The 20,305-nt window shown below is 47.9% G+C and overlaps 1 protein-coding gene and 1 non-coding gene across 2 annotated transcripts in view; both read left to right on the forward strand.

The window, feature by feature from the left end:
• Window positions 1-20,305, forward strand: part of Myo1e (myosin IE) — a 190,727-nt gene that overhangs the window by 33,755 nt on the left and 136,667 nt on the right. The gene's annotated exons all lie outside the window — the stretch shown is intronic.
• LOC115064983 lies at window positions 14,989-15,095 on the forward strand. The gene has a single exon (XR_003844784.1). It is a non-coding gene; the product is annotated as a U6 spliceosomal RNA (small nuclear RNA).

Below are 20,305 nucleotides of genomic sequence, written 5' to 3' on the forward strand. Positions count from 1 at the left end.
TGGTTTTTCGAGACAGGGTTTCTCTGTATAGCCCTGGCTGTCCTGGAACTCACTTTGTAGACCAGGCTGGCCTCGAACTCAGAAATCTGCCTGTCTCTGCCTCTCGAGTGCTGGGATTAAAGGCGTGCGCCACCACGCCCCGCCAGATCCCATGTCTTACACCACAGGATTGTGGGCACAGCTTTAGACTCAGGGCTGTTACTGGCACCTTGTACAGATGCGCCAGGAACTCACCTAATTAAGTTTAGATTGTGGAAGGTCCTGAATTCAATTCCCAGCAACCTCATGGTGCCTCACAACCATCTGTAATGGGGATCTGATGCCCTCTTCTGGTGTGTCTGAAGACAGCTACAGTGTACTCATATAAATAAAAAAAAATTTTTTTTTTCTAAAGGCACGTTTTGGAGCTGGACATGGTGGCACACTAGGTAACCGAGATGCTGTGGCTCAGGTTCGGGGCCAATACTCATAACATTTGGTGAAACCCTGTCTCAAAAGCTAAGAGGAAGAGGCTAGACAAACGGCTCAGAGCTCATACTGCTTTATAGAAGACCTGAGTTCTGAACTCAGCAACCACCATGCTGGGTGGCTCACAACCACCTGCAACTCCAGCTTCTGGCCTCTGAGGGTACTCACACACGTGCATGCGCACATGTGCACACACAAGTAGAATAAATCTGTTCTTTCATCTTAGTCAGAGGTTCGAGAAGAAAGGTGCTTGTGACGAAAGGGGCAGTTTTCATGTGACTACCTCTAACCCCTGTGCTGAGGAGCCCAAGGAGGGCCAATTGCAAGTTCGAGGCCAGACATGTCCCTCATTCCTTGCACCATGTGCCTGTAGGTTGCTTTAGGCAGAGGGCTGGCAGCAACCTTCAGGACTATTTGAGAGTGTTTACTTTTATGTGCAGTTATCCTACATGAACCTCTGTCCCTGTTTGCACTGTGCTGTCCGTTTAACTTGATGGCACTGACCTAACAGCGAGTTTATGCTAAGCCTAGACTCTGTATTAGAGCAACGGTGAGGGATGGCTGGGAGCCATTTACCTTAAATGATCCTTGACTTGAACACTAGGTACCCCAGAAAGCCTGCCTGCTTTGACTTTTAAGATCTTTAGTTACAGCACTTTGATTCTTACCCTTAAGAAAATTCTCTGAGCATTTCGAGCCACGTGGAATATCTATTACTGCTTAGGAATTCGCTGTGGTTTTCATTGATCGTGGCCCCAGACTTTGGAATATGTATTAATTTATCTGGGCAAAGAGTACAGAACTCCACATGAAGAATGCTGTGAACTCTCTGCTGAAGCTGGGAATGATTAATTCTCAAAAAAATAAAAAAATCCTCGAACCGTCAGCATTAATAAATATTGACTTATGAGAAGGTATTTTTGTTTGCACTTTACTTCCTAAAGTATGGAGGTAACTGGACTGACTTGTTGTTTCAAAGTGGGAGTGATTACCCCCCCCCCCCGCTGTGGACAGTATTTGTTTATAGTCATTGGTAAATTATTAATCCACGTTTGGATGTTTCATGTTTGAAATACCAGTCCACCCTCTCCATTGGGAACTGCGCTTACGCTGTAAGCAGCAGGGGCTTCTGGGAAGTGGGAATAGCTGTGGCTTGCTCTTAAAGACCTTAAGAGGGAATTTAAAACAAGCAGTGGCTGTGCAGGAAGTGGCCTGCTCAGTGCTCGACAGCTGGCAGTCACCATGGCCCAGTCATATGATGCCCTCCACTTGGACGGAACACTGATGTGCTGTGGGAAAGTTTGGGTGGGCTTCCCCCCCCCCCCCCCCGCTTTGACTCACAGAGGCCCTTGAGTGTCCTTTACCAAGTTCCTGTGGCTTCTTTGAACAGATGTCAAAATCTCTTTGGGTTTGGAGTGACCCCAAATGCTTATAACTCTGAGTCTTGGGTCCATTTTTCTTCCAATTGTGCGCAGGTCAGATTGCTACGTGGTTTGTCTGAAGCATTTAGTTACAAGATTCTAGGGCCCCCCAGCCTCGGCTGCATTCCACGTTGTAGCCGAGGTACTCAGTCATCGACTTAACGGATTCTATTCTGGATGGAGAGGAAGGAGAGACCTCACTCTAGTGCTGGTTAAGGAAGGTGGAGGAGCCGAGTCAGACCTAGCATGGGGTCTCGTGGCCTGGAATGCAAGCTTCAAGGGGAGGCTGTCTTCCTAGCTTCAGAGCTGTGCTTCCCATAGAGCAAAGAACTCAGATAGAGCCAGACTGAGCATGGAGGAAATGTTGGCTATGACTTCTTGCTAACTATTTCCATATATTTATTGCATGTGTAACCTTTTGACTTAAGTTCTACTTTGAATGTCTATCTGGATGGCAGGGCTCTGGTTTTCTTGGTGGGTTGAACCAAAGCTAAGCTGTGGGATGGTGACAGCCTCTCGGAGCTTGAAAGATAAACCAACCCTGCCTTAGCTTTGTTCTTTTGAATATATACTTATATATAACTCTGGTCCCTTCTCTTGCCCCAGCCCCTAGATTTTTCACATGCCTTAAGCCTTACAGTTCTGGCCAGTATGTATGGACCTAAGCAGAAGGCCACTTCCTGTCTTGGGGAAATGACAGTATACCCTTTGCTCTCACCTGCTACCACTGATTGGGCAAAGGCCAAATTCTGCAAGGCCTTTTGACTGCCAGCTAACATTCGGGGCTGCAGGTTTTCTCACCCTCTGTGCCCGACACCTGAGTCACCAGGCTCTCTGCAATGCTGTGGGGCCATGGGCTTGGGAATTCTGTCACCTCTAGCACAGGCCAGTCCCAGCCACCTAGGCTGTCTCCTCAGAGGGATGGGAGCCTTGACCCTCTATTGACATGGTGTCTTAGCCTTGCCAGAGATGTGTGCAGAAATAAGAGCTGGCCTGGATGTCACTGCTCCCCTCCCCCTCCCTACACACACACACACACACACACACACACACACACAATATCAGCTTGTCTCACCATTTCCACGTATAAAGAGACAAGCAGCTCAGCATTGCTCTGTTCCTAGTGTGGCAATTCCTTCTAGAATAATGTAGAGTGTTCCTTCTTGTCTCCCTTCTTGGCCTCTGGAATTCTCTACAGAACAGTTCAATGTTTAAAGTAAATAAATGCAAATATTTATATAATATTTATATAATGCTTATTCTGTGTCAGCACAGAAGGGGATATTTAAGACTAGATTTCTTTTTTTTAGAATTTTGTAAAATGTCTTTTTAAAAACAAGTGTATGGTCTGGAGGTGTAGCTCAGTGGGGGAACAACACATTCTGTCCTGGGTTCTGTCCCTGGCACCTCATCCTGAAGTCAATAGTAAGCTAAGCAGGTACCAGTTCTTCCCGTGGCCCTGAGTGACACTGGTCGTAGAAGCAGGAGTGTGGGAGGCACAGTCATGGGACACTGTGGGCGGATGACCAGACTCAGGTGTGGTTTGCACTCAGTGAGAAGGAAGGGCAGATGTCTTCCTGCAAAGGGGGCCAGTTTCACTTTAATCTTCTCTTCCTACTGAGACTCTGGTCAGTAAGCCATGCCCAGTGTCCAGTTCCTAGGAAGGAATGCCTGTTTCAGGAGTGTCTTCCCATTTGTTCCGAGATGGCAGTTCTACAGGGAGGTGGGCGGGATCCTGGCCATTGAGGTAGGCTCTTCGGACTGTCGGTTCCTCTCCTGCTCTTTTACTGACAGACGGGAGGATTCTTCAGAGAGAAGTTTATCACCTTCATTCAGTTAAAGCCTCACTATAAAATACATAAGAACTAGTGGCTGCTTTAACTGACACTCCATAGACCACAAGCAGTATTGGTTCCCTTGAAATGTAACTCCATGTGTGGGAGTCATATAGGCTCAGGACATTACTTAATAATCAAAAGGTGGGGCTGGCGAGATGTCTCACGAGGCAAGAACGTTTGTTGCTCTTCCAGAGAACTCAAGTCCAGTTCCTAGCACCCAGGTTGTGTGGCTCACCACAACTTTTAACTCCAGCTCCGGCCTCCTCCGTCCCACCCCCCCCACACACACAATTTAAACAAACAAACAAACAAAAATCACAAATCAATAGTTACTTCTTGTAACACTGAAAAAGAACTTGGATTTTAAAAAGATTTTATTTCGTTTATTATTCTCTAGTGTGCATGCAATGGGTGTGGTGGAGGTGGGGGTATGCCTTGGCAAATGAGGTCAGAGGCCAAGGGGGTGCAAATGGGTTTTCCCTTTCACCTTTATGTAGGCTTCGGGGGTTGAACCCCAGTTATCAGGCTGAGCATCTCACCAGCCCAGATCTCATGATTCTTGAATTGAAATGTAGGTAGGTTTAGGCTAACCTCACGACTTATTCTACTGTGCATGTTTCCAGAGGAAGTGAAAATTATTTGCGTATTAAGGGAAATACATAGTTCTCTGGGTTTTTTTTTTCCCTCTTTTCTTTCCTTCCTTTCTTCTTCCTTTTTCATTTGAGCACCTGATTATAAACATGTACCCAAATAGACTAGGAAGTAAACTAAGTTTGATCAGGGTTTAAACTCTAAAGAACCTAAGAACGGGGCCTGGAGTGATGGCTCAGCAATAAAGAGCACTGGCTGCTCTTCCTGAGCACCTGAGTCCTTTCTCAGCACTCACAGGACGGCTTACAACTGCCCGTAACTTCCGTTCTAGGAGATCTGGGGCTCTCTTCTGGCCTCTGTGGGGACCAGGCACACAAGTGGTACACAGACATACCTGCAGGTAAAACACTTAGACACGTAAAATAAAAATATAAAGGAATCTAAGAGCGGAGTCTGGGGATGTAGCAGGGCAGGCAGAGTACTTTCATCACAGTCACCGAGCCCGACTCTCACTGAATACAAAACTCGGATACAAGAGTCTCAAGTCTGACCACCACCGGTAGCAACCCAAGCTGAGCCTCCAGTTCTCAGTCCCTTGATGCTTAGTATAGCTGAAGTGAAGTCAATCTCAGTGCCTATCTGACCTACTTTGTGGGGAGGGAGAGACGGGGTGTCATAGATTGGCACAGTATTCTGCCACCGTTCTGCACTCCCAACGCATACATATACCTGCTTTGGGAGAGGATCCTCAATACTGCATAAGCACGGTTTGGGGGGGGGGGGCACATGTTCCCCAGGCACTGGGGAAGTGGAGGTAGGAGGATCAGAAAGAAAAGGCCGTTTCGAGTCCCACAGTTTGAAGTCAGTATGGGACACACTAGCTGGAATGAGCTGTGGGCAACAGTCAATGCCCCCTACTTGACAGGTGAAAAAAAATGCTAGGCAGATGTAAAGTCCAAGGCCTCTCCTGAGCTATGGCTAGGGTAGCCTGTTGCGATGGCAGCATGCCGCTATGAGCCGTATGCGGAGCCGGTTTCTGTCAGCCTGCCCTAGTTTAAGGAAGAAAGGATGGTTTATGTTTAATTCTAAAATGATAAAGAGGAAATGTTCACTTCTAAAAAGTGACAGTATATTTTCACAAAGGGAAAAAAAAACACTTAACAAAGTGATTGGGCATGTACATCCCTCCTGACCCCCCCCCCCCAATTCTGAGGACCAAATCTAGGACCTCCGACATGCTAAACACATACTCAGCCACTGAGCTGCACCTCAGCTGCCTTTAGTATTTAGTTTTTGTACAGTAATAATCTTACTGTTATATGTTTTGTTTTGAGACAGGGTTTCTCTGTGAACCCTGGCTGTCCTGAAACTCACTCTGTAGACCAGACTGACCTTGAACTCACAGAGATCTACCTGCCTCTGCCTCCTAAGTGCTGGAATTAAAGGCTTGTGCCATCACCACCATTGAGCTATATTTTCCCCCACCCTCCATGTCTTGTTTTGAGGTATGTTAGTCAGGGGCTGGAAAAGACGTCAAGAGCGCTGAGTACTCTTCCAGAGGACCCAGGTTTGATTCCCAGCACCCACATGGTGGCTCACAACCATTTCTAATTTCAGTTCCAGGGAATCAATCCAGTGCTCTCTTCTGGACCCTGTGGGTACCAGCCACAGATGTGCACAGACATTCACCAGACAAAACATCCATGCACATAAAACAATAATAAAAGTTTTTAAAAGGGCATGTTACTCATACCCTCTCACTCTGAGCTGCATGTGTAAGCCGTTTCAGCCTGCTGCTTGTGGAGGGAGCGTGCTGCGTGGAGCAGCTCACAGCTCACCTCACAGCTTCTGACTAAGACACTCCCAGAATTCAAGGCTACCAGCCATCCCACAAACATCCCTGCTTCTATTATTTGGAGATCTTTCTCTTTAACTAAATGAAAAAAAAAAAAGAGTTTATTTAAGTCATTCAACCTGTTGAAAGAAAGGTAACTCCTCACTCCCACCCCCGACCCCCCATCTTATTTCCTTGGGACTTGTGTGACTGAGTCTCCTGGGTTTTCTAATAGTGCTAATGTCATTCCCTGCCTCCTGACCTTAGAGGTGTGTGCGCTTGTCCTGCTTACTGGCTGAGCCTTCCCTTCCTATGTACGAGTTGTAGCTAAAGTCGGCCCTGTCTGACCGACTCCGTCTGCACCACACACTGCTCAGATGAGGCTCTGCTAGCCCTCTGCCTTTGGCCTACTTTCCTCCAGCTGCAGGCGGCCACTGGGGTTTCTGGGCCTGCAGAGTCCCGTAGGTCACAGAAGGGAGTTTGCTGTCCTGGGCTCAGGCCCTGCCCCCACCCCACCCCCCCACCCCACCCTGGCTGCACCCCTTGCCTAAGCTGCTTATCCATGCCTCCTCGACTACCAGGTCCACTCCCATTCCTGATGGCAGCCCGATCCACACCACACCCTTAGATGGGTGCTCACACCATTTTTCATTTTGTGCCTACTAATTTCCATGTTAAAGTTTTTTGTGGTTTTGTTTGTTTGTTTTACAAATTTTGTGTGTATGGGTATTTTGTCTGCAGGTATGTAAGTGTACTGTATATGTACCTGGTGACTGGGATAAGAGAGGGAGTTGGGTCTCCTGGAACTGCAGTTACAGATGACTGTGAGCCACCGTGTGACTGGGAGCTGAACCCCACTCCTCTGCAGGAGCATCAAGTGCTCCTAACCACTGGGCCAACTATCCAATCCCCAAATTATTTATTATTATTATTATTATTATTATTTTGAGAAACCACCTTTTTTGTCAAAACTAAAACTCGGTTGAATTGTTTTTGTTTTACAAATTTCTAATTCTTAAAAACAGTTCCTATTCCAATTTTTATTTTCCCTGATTTTTAAAAAAAATATATATTTATTTACTAATAACCTTGAGATACCCCTACGCATGGAGGCAGAACACCAATGTAAATAAAATTTTAAAAAGGAAGAAAGAAAGAAGGGAGGGAGGGAGAGAGAGGGGAGANAGAGAGGGAGAGAGGGAGAGAGAGAGAGAGAGAGAGAGAGAGAGAGAGAGAGAGAGAGAGAGAGAGAGATCCTAAAGCAACAAAACCCGGGTCATGATATGGTTGGATGATTGGATTTCACTTCCCCATAGGCAGACTGATGTTTTCAAAACAGCCAGGTAAACTTGTGCCCGTCTCCCTCACCCCCACCCTCTCGACTTCCACCTCACTGCTGCTGGGCAAGACATTTGAACTTCAGAAACAGCTGTGCACTCAGGTTTGGGCTTAGGTCTAGTGAGAAGGCTCTGAGGTTAAGAGCATCGGCTGCGCTTTTGGAGGACCCGGCTTGCTTCCCATCACCCAGTGGTGGTGGCTGGCAACGTTTACAGCTTCAGCCCCTGGGGATCAGATGCCCTCTTTTGTCCTATCCCCGCAGAAGGAACACACATGGCATGCATGTATGTGGGCTCTCTTACACGTACTTTGTAAAAAAAAAATATTTTGAGATTTTTAAAAAACTGTGTTTGGATGTTTTTACCTGCATGTCTGTCTGTATGCATATGAGTGTAATGCCTTCAGAGGCCAGTGCAGGGCGTTGGGTCTGGATTTGCTGTTGTGAGCCACTGTGGGGGTACTGAGAATTGCACTCAAATAGTAGCAAGTACTCATAACACCAGAACCATCTCTCCACCCTCTACGAATTCTTAAAAGAAGTTTGTACTTTTGTATCGATGAGTGATGTGGTATTTTGTTGTTTTTCAGGTCAAGTGTGTGTTTGTCTGTTTGAGGCAAGGTCTGGAGTGTCGATGACTAGTTTTGAACTTGATACATATCCAAGGTTTCCTCATCTGTGGCACAAGAGTGCCAACGACAGTGCCTGTCTCCCAAGGTCCTAAGGTCAGCCATGAAGACTGAATCGTCCCCACACACAGACCTAGGAAAAGTGGTGATTGTAGGCCTCGCCCTTTCTACCTCTCATCAGCAGCTCTCCCTGTCTGAGTCTCCCTAGGCTCCTGATGAGTCAGCTTGCTTTCCCGAGTCTGAGCCCCAGATCCCTCTCCTATACAGGGCTCATGACATCAGCGGACAGGAACTGCACCTTCCACACTCTGGTGGGTCACTCAGCCCGAGCTAGCACTGCCCCTGTGGTAGCAGCCTGGAGTCCTCTGGCCGAGAATGTCCTGTGCAGACCCTACGTGGTCATCCTGTGCATCCCACTCGCCGGTCTGCTGTTTTCCTTTCTTCAATACTTTTAAAATTATATTTTAAAAATGTATACGGATGTTTTGCCCGAATGTACGTCTGTGCACTATGTGTGGGCCTGGTGCCCACAGTAGCCAGAAGATATTCGATGCCCTGGGACTGGATAGATGGTTGTGAGCCACCATGCGAGTGCAGGGAAACAAAGAGGAAGTTCTCTGGAAGTGCAGTCCGTGCTTTTAATCGCTGAGCCATCCCTCCAGCCTGAGCCTTTTGTTTTTATTGCCATTGGAAGCAGGGCTACCTACAGTCTGGGTTAGCATTCTACTCACTGAGCCCCAGCCTCTTGCTCTCAGCACCTCCTCTAGCCCTCTTACAGAGATCGCATCTAACCCTGATTAAATGGCGGTGTGTATGGAGACACAAGGAAGGAGTGTGTAATGTTTCTCTTGGACCAAACACAAACATCAGGTGAACTTTCTTCTCACCCGGGAGTGTGTTGTGGGGCGTGGGGGAGCAGTCCTATCCAGAATCTAGCTCAACACTCTGAAATATTCCAGGATTCCTGAGGCTGTTCATTTGGCTCCGTGACTGACACGAGCGTTAATTAGGCGGCATGTTTTAATGTTTTAAGTCTCCGGGCTTATTTCCCACCTCCAGTGCCAGCGCCTGGTGTGTTGCTTGCTTAGGATGACATCTTCCTTACGGAGCACAAAGTTTTCGTAGAAATAGGGAAAGAGGTCAGCCTGACGGACTCCGTGTGAGTCCTCTGAGAAGGATGCTGTGGACACCAGGGAATCCTGCGTGCAGTCTGCATCACACTAAATGACTGTTATAATTAACCGTGTGGTCTGTATGGACAGGAAGCAACCAGAAGAGGGATGGGCAGATGGGAAGCAGTGCTTGCAGTCATATGATTGACCATTCCAGAACAACTGTTAGCCTTTCTTTCCTCTTCCTCATCTTTTTTGGTAATACTTTTGGGGAGAGGGGGAGAGGCAGGCCCCACCCATTTTTTTTTTTTTTTCTTTTTGGCAGACTTGGGGATGTGTTCGTTAGCATCTTGGCCTCCAGTCCGGAGAGCAGAGCCTGCTCTCTTTGTAGTGGTTATTGTCAGGAAGCTTACGAAAGCACTTGGAAAAAATGGCACCCATCCTGCTGTCAAGGACTTTTACGAGGGTCAAGTCTCCTTGGCACAACGTCGGCCCAGAGTGTCTTGTGACTTGGCCTCAGCAGAGAATGCCACAGCTGCCCTGTGATGGGTTTTATTAGCCACAAATCTGAATACACTAAACGCTTGCCATAGTGAAAAACTGCCGTTCTGCAGTCCCAGGTCCTCCCCGCACCCCCTCCTTTAGAGTGTCTGTTCTCTTCATCTTGCTCGCTCTCTCCTGTGGTCATTCACTGTCTCAGAATCACCACAAGCCAACTGCACCAGCATGCACGTCCTGAGCCTCAGATGCCTCAGTGTAAAGTCTATTTCAAATGGCCCCCAAATGTGTCTGAGTCGCTCCTGGGTTATAGTTTGTCATGAGAAAGTTTGAGTTCCACAAAATACAGCAGCAGAAAAAAACAAAACAAAACAGGACAGGAGAGTGGAAGAAGAGAATCCCCTGAAAAGATGTCCTCTGACCTTCTCATGTGTGCTGTGGCTTCTTCTATCCTACATGTGTAGGATACATACATACACACCCATACATACATACATACGTACACACACACATACACACACACACATACATATTATATATAAAAACACTGAGGGTTTAGGGGAAGGGTGTTTTGCTGGCATGTGAAAAGGTCCCATGTCCCCAGAGATACTATGTGAAAGTCTCAGGAGTGACCCCATAGTGCAACATTCTCTCTATGTAAAAGTGTCTCGGGCGTGACCCTGAGTCTTTCCTTTCCAAGGCGTCCTTCTGTTTTCTCACTGTCCTCTCTACCACTGCTTAAAATAGTTAAGGCACATCCTTACCTCTTTGTGGTTTTTATTCTGTGCCTTTATACACAGTCTCATGTTGCTCAGACCGCCCTGGAAAACTATGTAGCCAAGGATGACCTTAAACTCCCAATCCTTCCTCCACTCACCAAGTATTGTGATTTCAGGTGTTTGCTAATATACCTATCTTACGCAACCCTGGGAAGGGAAGCCAGGGTTCTGGGTATGGTGAGCACTAGACCTACGGACTCACATCCCCAGCCCATCACAGTTGCTTTTCTAAGTCAGTAGAAGAGAACACCGGAGCACAGAGAAAGACAATTGGCAGTGCGGGCTGCCTGAGTACGCACAGGAAGTAGGTGAGCGAGACCATACCCAGGTCCTCTGCAGCCCAGCGCCGGCTACTTCTACACTACTGATTCCAGCAGTGTGTGTCTCTCTCTCCACTCCAGGGAGACTGAGGAGAAAAGGTCACATAGACCTAGGTCATATTTAGCCAGGTTTGCAGAGCAGGTTGGATGGCTGAAATCCTCCCTGTCTGACGCTTGCCCCAGTCCGTCTGGGTGTGACCCAACCATTTTGGTGTCTGTCAGGTCCCACATCCACAGGAGTAATTAAGCCATCTTAGTAATTTCATGTGGTGCGGAAAGTCCCAAGCCACAAATACCATCCCCAGTTCCTACTTTTAAACTTCCAAGGAGCTTCCTGCTCCCTTCTCCCTCCAGTTCATCTAAAGTCCTTCTGTTTTCTCTTTCTGAATGCATGGGCTGGATGGAAAGCCCTGGTTTACTTGAAGAGGGACTCTGGGGCCAACTCACATGAGAGGACAGCCAGCCTTTGTTTGGCAAGAGTGGGAACAGTGAAGTAAGTGCCCACACACTCAAAAGAAAAGCACAAAAACCACTCGACACGGACCCTCCCCCTACTGTGTGGAAATATGTGCTCCATCTCCACAGTGGTCCCTGACAAGTGACAGGGTGACCAGGGGAGTTTCTGTGCCTGTATTCCTATTCCAGCTTTGGTTCCCAGTACTTGTATGATGGCTCACAACCATCTGTAACTCCAGTTCCAGGGGATTTGATGCCCTCTTCTGACTTCTGTGGGCACCCAGGCCTATGTGTAGTGCACAGACATGTAAAATATTCACATAAAATAAATAATGTATCTCATATGTATGTATGTATATATATGTATACATGTATGTATATTACTATGTTTTCACACTAGAGCAGTATGTATGTACACATTTCACTCTGCATCAGAGCTACATGGATGAATTGGCCAGGTTGCTTGGCCCAAGCTCTATCTTTAAGCTGTGGGACCCTTTCTCCATCTCTAGCAAGGCTGCAGAAGCCTCATGCGGTGAGCTATGATGATCAAGATTGGTGCTTGATTACCGAGGGTCTATAGTTAAGTGGCCGAGAATCTGTCTAGCATGGCAGACATCCTGGGTTCAATCCCTGCCACTCCAGAAACAAAAGAACTAAAGAAGAACTGGGCTGTCAGGGCTGTTTCCCAGCAGTGATGGGGGACCCTTCTGCTGTTGGAAAGTCCCCTCTCCTCCATCTGGCTGAGTAAGTCATCTTTATCTTCCGGGCTCACACCAAGTCCCCATCTCTCCCAGAACCTTTCCTGAGCTGTCAGCAGAGCTCTTCTCCCTCCTCTGAACTCTTTCCAGTTTTCAACTAGACCTTAGAATTGAGTCTGTTGTCTTGCGTTATGTGTAGAGTGATATATGCCAGTACTTTCCCCAACTATGAGGCACTGACTTGATAATGAAAACAAACCTGCCTTATCAGGCCCCAACAAGACACAATGAGCTGGAAGCCGAAAATATTCAGGAACAAGAACGCATCTGTACTGAACATGTGCAGACATTTTCCTCATCCCCATTACCTAGATGATATAGACAGCAGCTAAATACATTTATGCGGTGATGATCAGTGATGGTGACCTGGAGTTGATTTACGGTATTCAACAGGGTGTGCACAGGTTATATACAAACAGTACATCTTTTCTATTAAAGACATTGGTACCCTCCAGGTCCTGTAATGAACCCCCTATGCATCTGAAGAAACAATGTGGCCTATTGCATGCGTTGTCTCTCTGAACCAGGCACAAGATGAAGGGTGTTGTAGATAAATCAGTAATGGAGTGGGTGAAGATTCTGGGTGAGGAGTTTTTGCTCCTGTCTCATCGACAGTGATTCTCGACAGCTGTGGGGAGCCTGGAGCCCTTACACACCAAGTTTCTGCTTCTGCTGTGATAAACTCTGACATTTTTCTGAAGCAAAGTCCTGGAACCCACTCATGACTCTGGTGGTGGACACTCAGGTCCACTCTTGGGAGTTTCTGTGCCCACTGTTTGCTGTGCATGAGAATTGATCTCCAGATCACAAGGCCAGTGTGCAAGGAGCAAAGCGTGGGGAGCTTAGGGAGAAGGTTGGCTGGGGCCTGTGAAGAAGGCCTTGTGTGGTATACAAGGGGTATGGACTCTGGGTGGGAAGGTGTTAACAAATGACAACCAGGCTTGTTTTGTTGAAATACAGTCTGGAGACCCTGGCTTTGAATAGAATGGAGTCCATACAAACTTCAAAAGGAAGTTCAGAAATTTTGATTGGAAGTCTGTTTCTCTGTTTCTGTTTCTGTTTCTGTTTCTGTTTCTGTTTCTCTCTCTCTCTCTCTCTCTCTCTCTCTCTCTCTCTCTCTCTCTCTCCCCCTCCCTCCCCCTCCCCTTCCTTTCCTCCTCCCCCTCCCCTCTCTTTGTGTGCACTATTGTGAATCAGTGCCAGTGTCCATATGCCATAGCACACATGAAGACGTCAGAGCTAATTATTTTAATCACTTCAACTATTTTTTGAATGTTTGCTTTTTCTATTTTATGTGCCTGGGTCTTTCTCCTGCATGGGTGTCTGTGCACCATGTGGGAGCAGTGTCCTTGGAGGCTAGACCATTGGTTTCCTTGGAACTGGAGTTGCAGATGGTTGTGAGCTTCCATGTAGATGCTAAGAATCAAACCCAGGTCCCCATTAGACTGCCCATGAGAACATCCGCGTGGCATTTTCTTGATTGTTGATTGGTGCGGGAGGGCCTAGCTCACTGAGGACGGTGCCAACCCTAGGCCAGTGGGCCAGGGCTACATAAGAGAGGCAGTGACTGAGCCTACGAGCAGGCCTGGAAGCTGCTGTCTGCCCTGGTCTCTGCTTCGCTTCTGGCCTCCAGGTCCCTGCCTTGGCTTCCTCTTTCCTCCCTGAGTTGCTTTTGGTCATGGTAATCTCTAACAGGAACAGGAAAAGTATGTAGGACAGAAGACAAGCGCCGTGTCGGCATACATCTTCCACCTGCTTTGAAGCAGGTCTCCCGACTGCTAACTCCAAGGACTGGGTGAAGGCCCCTGGGGAATGGAAGCAGACCTCAAGGCTGAAGGTGCCAGAGAAACAGAGTCAATAGACAGAGGCAGAGAGGCCTTTCCCACACTGGCTGATGCCCCCAGATGCCGTTGTCCATCACTAGGGGCTCCAGTTTTCTCTCTAAAAGAAAACAACTCAACCGTGTTTCACCCTCCCAGGACCTCAGGCACTCACACAGCTGCTGGAGGGTCTGGGCCAAAACCCCATTCTCCATTGTTGCTGGAGGTGCCTGAGCCTGGCCTCTGCCCAGGCAGTCCTGGGAGCATCCTTGGACATGGTTTCAGTTTGCTGTTAGAAAACAGTAGCCTACATTTTTGGCTGATGGTCTTCTTCAGCTTGCCTCTTCCTCCTCCTCCTCCTCCTCCTCCTCCTCCTCCTCCTCCTCCTCCTCTGTCTCTGGGTTAGTTGCTTTTCTCATTGCTGTGTGAAAATACAGGGCAAAGGCAACCTTAGGAAGAATCAATCCTTGGCTGATGGTGGGAGGGAACGGTCCATGTGGAGAGCGGGAGGCGAGCGGTCATGTTTCATCCACAGTCAGGAAGCAGAGGGAGGTGGATGCGGCTGCAAGGCTCACTTTCTCCCCAGCCCGTGACATGGGACCACCCATATCTCGGGTGAGTCTTCTCATCGAATCTAGAACACTCCTCCCAGCCACAGCCACACGTACATCTCTAAAGAGTCATTCCACATCTAGTCCAGTTGGCAGCCGAGATTAACCAGCACCTCCGTGTTTTCTCCTTCTTCCTGCAGGGAATTTCTTGCTCCCTGTTCTCTCTCTCCTGGCTTCCATTCCACTCTCAAACCCCAAACTTGCAGTCTGGCTTTTGAGGCCACTCCATAGAGAGGTTTAGTCCCAGGCTGCAAGGGTATCCATCCAGGCCGGCTCATCCATCTTTGCTCATTAAAGGGAGAGCAGGGGATAACCCAAAGGTCCCTCCCTCTGTAGGGTTGTCGGTGTTGTTCTGGATGAGTGACACCACGAAGAACAGATGACCCCCTCTTTCTGTTGTGTATGGCAAGGAAATGCTTTGTGAAGTGCAATTGGCTTTGCAAATGGAAGGCGCGTGCTGAAGCAAAGGCCAAAAAACCATTTTTTTTTTTTTTTTAAAAAAAAGCATTCTTACGTGCTCGCTTTGGCAGCACATATACTAAAATTGGGACAATACAGAGAAGATTAGCATGGCCTCTGTGCAAGGATGACATGCAAATTCGTGAAGCGTTCCATCATTTTCAAAGTTTGGAGCTAAGACGAAAGGATGGACACAACCCAGAGACTGCCCCACCCGGGGGGTCCATCCCATAATCAGCCACCAAATGCAGACTCTATTGCATATCCCAGCAAGAACTTGCTGAAAGGACACTGATATAGCTATCTCTTGTGAGACTATGCCAGTGCCTGGCAAGTATAGAAGTGAATGCCCACAGTCATCTATAGGATAGAACACAGAGTCCCCAATGGAGGAGCTAGAGAAATTACCCAAGGAACTGAAGGGGTCTGTAACCCTATAGGTGGAACAACAATATGAACTAACCAGTACCCCCTGAGCTCAAGTCTCTAGCTGCATATGTAGCAGAAGATGGCCTAATGGGCCATCATTGGGAAGAGAGGCCCCTTGGTCTTGTAAACTTTATATGACCCAGCACAGGGGAAGGNCAGGGCCAAGTAGAGGGAGTGGGTGGATAGGGGAGCAGGGACAGGGTGGGAGGGTATAGGGAACTTTTGGGATAGCATTTGAAATGTAAATAAAGAAAATAATAATAAATTTAAAAAAAAGAAAAAAAGCATTCTTACAAATTAAGCATTTTGCACCCTTCGAGGGAACAGCCCATCATGGAGGTGAAATCACGCATTTAACTTTTGAGGGTCTGCTGACCTGTGCAACAACCCTATGCTTTCTTTCTTCCATCCACAGATGTGGCTCTTTCATGGGAGGCCAAGAAGAGTGAATTGATGAAGCACTGAGGTTAAACATGACTGCATCATGGTGTCTCTATCTTTCCTTGTGTGCCTATGTGTACAGGCAAGAGGATAACCTCAGAGGTCATTCCTTGGGCATGTTGTTTTGTATTTTTTAGACAGGATCTTTCACTAGACAGGTTACACTGGCTGGCTAGCAGGCTCCAGGGCACCTGTCTCTGCCTCCCCAGTGCGGAGATTACAATCTCAAGACTTCACGCCTAGCTTTATCTCACTTGAGCTCTGGGGAATTGAACTCAGGTCCTGAAGATTACAGGCAAGCACCTTGCACACAGAGCCATGTTTGCTGCCTATTTTAGTGTGATAGCGGGGTCTTGCTAAGAGGTTTAGCTTGATCTCAGGCCTGAGGGGACTGCTCCCTACCCCACCCCACCCTACCCCACCCCACCCTGCCCTTAACTCCCCAGTGTTAGGATGGTAAGCTTTCACTGTCATGCTTTGGCTAAGTCTTCAAGTGCTCTTCAAAACAGACATTTCTTTAGTCTCACTTTGGGGCTCTTAGGAAAGCATCAAGCAAGATGGCAAAAACTAAACCAGGCCTGCAATCCCAACACCAAGTTGAATGAAGTAGGAGGATTGGGAGTTCCAGGCCACCCTGGGCTACATAACAAAACTCAGTCTCTTAAAATACTACATTTACTGGAGTTACCGACCCAATGCAAAACAGGGTAGGCAAAGATTTGGGGAAGCCAGGCTCTGCAGGAGGGTCTGGGGGTTTGACTTAAGTTTTACCACGTTTAACTAGGAAGTTTCATCCTGAGGAATTGGGAATCTGTTGATGGTTATAGTGAGCGCTGTGTGTTTCCCACTTGACATTCCGGGTACCCTCAGTTGGTGTCTGGATCTCTGAATTCATGTGGGTCCAGGCTGATTCCCGTTTCCTGCCCTGCCACCTTAGGGTGTGGCTCCTGTCTTTATGGACCTGTGACAGAGCTCAGGTCACCGCCCTTTAATTTTCTGCAAGGGAGGAGAAAGGAGGTCTGTCCACAACCTTCCCTAGGTGAGACGCCCTGCGATTCTGGACACACCTTCCCAGTTAAATCTCTGGAACCACACCTAGGTGCTTGGGAATCTGAGAACAGTGGTTTTTTGTTTTGTTTTGTTTTGTATTCCAGCCTTCAGGTGCTCCTAGCTGAGCTAAAGAACATAGGACCCAAGGAAAGGAAGTACAAAACTCAGGTTAGCCTCCGAGTGCCCACAAGCCAGCTGAGCAGGGGGAGGGCAAGCTAAAGAGAGGAAGAGCTAGTCATAGCAAGAAGACTTGTGACTCAAGGGTTGTGTCACTGGGAGCCTGAGGGCAGTTTAGACCTGATTGTGTTGTGGGTTTCACAAAGCAGAGGTCTCATTTAAATTGTTACAGGATGATTCTCCTCAGCTCTTGTCTTAGAAGCCAGCAGTAAAGGAAGAGGCTCCTGAATCAGTGACAGGGCCAGCCTACAGTGCTGCTCAAGCTGGCCTGGTACTCACAGAACACTGTCCTCAGGCAAGGTCACTCTGAAGCCTTGGCCGAGGAAGACAGAGGAGGCCATTTTTTATCATTTTGTCTAAGCAAGGACGAAACCAAGTTTCCTGTAGATGTTACAGCGCACCTGGAATGTTCTCATGTGTCAGATGGGTGAGGCCCCTGCTTCTTCCCTCGGATTGGCTCTCTTTCCTCTTTGCCAGCTCTTGTAGTGATAGAAACGCCTTGTTCTCGGACAACACAGATCTAGAGCAAATACTACTTTCGGAGACCCTCTGCCCAGACCTCCCAACCCAAATCCTCCAGGAGGAGGTTTGGCTGTGCGTGGGGAGGTCTCTGCTGTGCAGTGCACGGCAGCCTCAAGCTCAGCCAGTCACCGTGGGCTCCTGGAGTTCTTTGCTGGAAAGATGCTCTGTGCTAGAGGAGGGTTGATTCTGTTCTCTAAGTCTGGATTCCTTTGGAGACCTCCTTGTCAGCTTGGGTCAGTTTCTTTGCCTCTGAACATTTCAATTTCCTGACCTGTAAATTGATATAATTGAATAATGATATGACTTGAATCATGATCTCAATAAATATATGGAGAATGAACAACAAAAGGAAAGTCCCCTCCCCATACCTGGGATGGAGCCCAGGCCTTACAATCCATTCTTTATAAAAAGTATTAATAGTTTGTGTATGTGAGTATATGTGTGTGAGTATATGTATGAGTGTGTAAGAATGTATGTATGAGAGAGAGGGTGTGTGTCTGTATGTGTGTGCATGTTTGTGTGTCAGGACAACTTTCAGGATCCTGTGACTCCCCTTGCTGAGGCAGCTCTCTCTTGTTTCTTGATCGGAAGCTTCTGCTCATTCTCCTGTGCCCTCCCCCACCTCCTATCTTACCATAGGAGTACTCGGATGACAGATGTGCACCGCTGTGGCTGGCTTTGTGTAGGGTCTGGAGATTGAGCTCGGCTTGTTAGGATTGTGTAGCAAGTGTTTGCCCCCTGAGCTGTCTTGCCAGCCCCGACACGTATTTCTAAGCTTTGGGAGTGTTGGGAGCCTAGCAGCTGATCCTTGGCTGTATCTGCTAAGGAAGCTGCCGAGGGCAGTCTCAGCAGAACCTACCAGAAAATTGCTCTAAAATCCAGGGTCACATCCATCTGGATGGAAGCAAATGTCACTGTTGATTCATTTTGTATCATCTAACTAGAAGGGAGCCGTTTCCCCCAACAGCCCCTATGAAGGTTCTATTGCGCTTCAGTGTTCTGAAGGGGGAAACTCTAGAACCAAGGCATTGAGCAGCCCTGGCCATCCCCAACCGTCTTCACTCTAGTGTTCCGGGGAGAAGGAAAGGGACTGCCCCCCCAGCAGTAACTCCTCTAGCCACCCACCTGGGAAGGGGCAGAAGTGCAAGTTCAAGGTCACATCCAGGCTCTAGTTTAAGCCTCTTCTCTTTGCCAGGTCTTGGAGGAATTGGGAATTTAGCCAAAACAAAGCTGCTTCAAGTACCCAAGGAAAGTGTCTGTCCCTGATGTAATCCCCAGCACCCTAGAGAAGCCTTCTTAATTACCCGTCGCAGCCCAGGGGTCCAGGGAGGAGGCGCCGCACGAACCCTCTCACCTAGAGCTTCCAGGGACGAGATACATGCTAAGCCAAGCAGGGACGAAGGTCTTCTCGAAGAAGGCTAGCTTTCAGTACTGCCAGGAACAGGGTGATAACTACCTGCTCCCGGAAGGCTGGGGTGACATTTCCCGGGCAGGCAGATCTCAGAGAGTTAACTGGTGGCCATAAATTGCTGTATTACAGTCAATCTATTTACAGGTGCTTAGATGTAGATAAAAATGTCAGTGTCTGAATCTCGCCCTGCCTCATCCACCCGAGAGGATAGATACTTCTAGGCTAAGCAAACATGAGCTCGTGTGCAGTTAGCTAAGGAAGAATTTAAGATTAAAATCCTGAGGGTTTACAGGCTGGCCCTGCTAAAATTTGATAAGAAAAAAAAAAAATAGATAACTCCTTCCCCCAAAGAAGCCGATTCTCTCCTGAAGCTGACCTTCTTATGTAGGTACCTTCTTAGAGATGACCCACGAGCCTCTTAGGAATGTCTGCCAGAATTCTTCAAAACCCGTTTTCCAGATTGAGATGGGAAATTTGGAAATTTCTGGGTTTTTAGTTTTAGCAATTTATTCTTATTTACTCATATATGTGTGCGAGTATGCACACACTCACGGGCCTGACACATTATTGCAGGGGCCCTTGAAAGCCAGAAGGTGTCGGATCCCCGGAGCTGGTCCAGGAGCCATCCAACATGGATGCTAAGAACCAAACTCAAGTCCTTTGGGAAGAGCAGCAAGTGCTCCTAACCTCGGAGCCACCTGGGAGTTTCTTTTAAAATTAAAACATTGGAAGACTGCTGGCTGGAAGGTGGACTCAGGTGTTTCACCTTAGCAGAGCAGCTCATGGTCGACCGGCTTCCTTCAACTCCCCATTCTAGCATTTGGGCCACTTCCAGGTTTCAAAGTGTGACAACATGGGGACTTCAGAGCCACTTCCTCTTATGACTAAACCCGAGAGTGTGGGAGCAGGCTAGGGAAGTGGGGAAGGGGAAGGATGGATGGGCGCCGGAGAAGTTGGTGATGAGTGTGGATGGTTCTGAGTCTGTGGTAGGATCCTTGTTGGATTAGGCATCTGTGGCCTTCAGTGAGCACCAGGCAGGCAGTGTCTAGGGAACAGGAAACCCCTCTCCACCCACAGCCTTTGTCCAGGGACTGGATCAGCCGGACACACCGGTTGATTTGCCTAGAAGGCATTCAGGAGGACTGAAGAGGCCAGGATATTTAACACTGGCCGCCTTTCCTGATGACGCCTTCCTTACCACGTGGCTAATTGGTCTCTAGAAAACTGCAGTTTTAGTGCTCCCTACGAAGCTCTTATGTTACATTACAGCTTTCCAGGTTCCAGGCAGGATATTTAAAACCCCTTGTGGTCAAAGGAAGATGTTATATCTCACATCAAATGT

Source organism: Mus pahari, chromosome 10 (assembly GCF_900095145.1).
Source record: "Mus pahari chromosome 10, PAHARI_EIJ_v1.1, whole genome shotgun sequence".
Taxonomy (NCBI): Eukaryota; Metazoa; Chordata; class Mammalia; order Rodentia; family Muridae; genus Mus; species Mus pahari.